Source organism: Giraffa tippelskirchi, chromosome 14 (genome assembly GCF_054371585.1).
Source record: "Giraffa tippelskirchi isolate mGirTip1 chromosome 14, T2T-mGirTip1v1.2.pri, whole genome shotgun sequence".
NCBI lineage: Eukaryota > Metazoa > Chordata > Mammalia > Artiodactyla > Giraffidae > Giraffa > Giraffa tippelskirchi.
The window spans coordinates 40,655,042-40,657,463 of record NC_137288.1 but is presented as its reverse complement, the minus strand read 5'-3'; the positions used below and the strand labels follow the sequence as shown (position 1 = coordinate 40,657,463).

Genomic DNA, 2,422 nt, shown 5'->3' with positions numbered 1-2,422 from the left:
GGCTGGTCTATAATTTAATATAAACCATAATCCCATTCTTGGGGTTTCCATCCTCATAACTTCATCTAATCTTAAGTGAAAGTGAAGTCGCTCAGTCGTGTCCGACTCTTTGCGACCCCATGGACTGTAGCCTACCAGGCTCCTCTGTCCATGGGATTCTCCAGGCAAGAATACTGGAGTGGGTTGCCATTTCCTTCTCCAGGGGATCTTCCCGACCCAGGGATCGAACCCGGGTCTCCTGCATTGGAGGCAGACGCTTTAACCTCTGAGCCACCAGGGAAGTCCATCTAATCTTAATTATCTCCTAAACTCTTCACCTTCAAACACTTTCTGCTTAAAAGGAGACAATAGCTATGACATAGTTGTATACCTGTTGTGAGGGGTGGGAGAGAGTCTTGTGAGACTGAGCCCTTCACCTATGGCACGTGACACTATCTCCGAGAGATGGAGTCAGAATGGAGTTAAATCGTAGGACGGGTGGTGTCCCAGAGCCTGGCCTCCATATCTTTGGTGACCATGAGTGCTGTAAGTGAAGTGCCCTGTGAGTGAGGTGGTGGAGTGAGAGTAAAGGAGACGCACAGGAAATAGACTGAAGTTTTCTTACACAAGAAGCCCTCTGTGGGGATTTTCCTGGTGGTCCAGTGGTCAAGACTTTACCTTCTAATACAGGACACACAGATTCGATTCCTGGTCGAGGAACTAAGATCTCACATGCTGGGTGGCAGCTGAGCCTTCATGCCATAACTAGAGAACCCTACACTCTGCAATGAAAACTCCATGTACCCGAGAACAAGAAATACAACAATTTTTTTTTAAATCAAATAATTAAACAAATAAAAAAACTAAAATAAAAAGATACAGTGAAAAAAAAAAGAAGCTCCCTATGTACCCATGAAGGTGGACAATGTAACTAGCTCAACCATGTGTAATTAAGTTAGGAAAAGCCGATGGAATAGTGGACCTCTGAAGACATACCATGAATGAACTGGTCAGTGAAAAGAGAAGCAAGAGATCAGATGGAAAATTAGTCCGACAAGATGGTGAGAAGTTTTGCTTGCCTGAGACAAATGGGATTCAGTAGACCTTTGCTGAAGGGGAAGTAAGGTGAACAGGCTTGCATTTTCATAACAATCACTCTTTTGTGAGCTGAAGAAAGGTTTGTGAAATGTAAGTAGAAGGCCTAGGGCAAAACTCAAGGAACAGCAACTTTAAAAGACCAGATGGAGGTAAAAGAGGTTTTTACGCAACAAAAACCAGTGAGCTTAAAGGTCCAAGCCAGTGAGAAGCAGGAGCGGGAGAAGGTTGAGGTCAGCTGGGCCGAGATGGGCAGTGCAGGCCAGACGATGATCAGGAAGTGAGGCCTGATCCCCTAGAAACTTAAGGGCTATATTCAAATCCTTGGGTTTGGCAATTAAGAGGAGATGGGTGAGTTTTCCCACTGCAGTTTTACTGGCATGTTTGATGTGGAAGCCTTATTTTGAGATTTGGGTGTAAGTGGGATTGGGAGAAATAGCCGCAGTAAATAGAGTGAATTTACTCTTATCAGAAGGCAAGAGACAGAGGAAGGAGGGACTCTAGGATAAAGCAAGTTGAAGGTAAGGACTTGTTGGCTTTTTTTTTTTAAGATAGAATTTCCTACCTCATATTCCCAGAGCCCATTTTTTAAGAGTCTTCTGCTGAAGCATCTTTGTGTTTGCCTTGTTAATGATAAATTTAAGCACATATCTATGACTATAATCTCAACTAGCTGATGAGCTCTTGGCGGACAGGGATTATATTTTATTCATTATCTTAATCCCCATAGCATGTAATTGCTAGATGCATAAGAAATGAGAATTTAATAAAATTTAATTCATCAGTATGTAGTATTTCATCTTTCAAATAATTCTCAAGTATTTTATCTTGAATAACAAATCTTGTCAGTAGTAAAATGTAAAATACCCATGTATAGCTTCCTAATGAGGAGCAGCACAGTACCAAGCAGTGGATCCAAAGTCTAGCCTCCAGACCAGCAGTATCAGCATCCCCTGGGAAGTTACAAGAACTGCAAATTCTTGGGCTGCACCCAGACTTACTAAATAGAAACTTAGGGGCTTCCCTGGTGGCTCAGGGATAAACAATCCATCTGCCAATGCAGGAGACTCATGTTCAATCTCTGGGTTGGGAAGATCCCCTGAAGAGGAAATGGCAACCCACTCCAGGATTCTTGCTTGGGAAATCCGGTGGACAGAGGAACCTGGCAGGCTACAAGGGAGTCAGACAACTTAGCAACTAAACAACAACAGGAGAGAAGTCCCCGCAATCTGTGCTTTTCAGTTCAGTTCAGTTCAGTTACTCAGATGTGTCAAACTTTATGTGACCCCATGGACGGCAGCATGCCAGGCATCCCTGTCCATCACCAAATCCCAGAGTTTACTCAAAC

At 43.4% G+C, this 2,422-nt stretch overlaps 1 non-coding gene across 1 annotated transcript; it reads right to left on the bottom strand.

Annotated features, from left to right (window-relative positions):
- Positions 1 to 208: 208 nt before the first annotated feature.
- On the bottom strand, positions 209 to 280 carry TRNAW-CCA (transfer RNA tryptophan (anticodon CCA)). The gene has a single exon. It is a non-coding gene; the product is annotated as a tRNA-Trp (tRNA).
- Between the last annotated feature and the right edge of the window lie 2,142 nt (positions 281 to 2,422).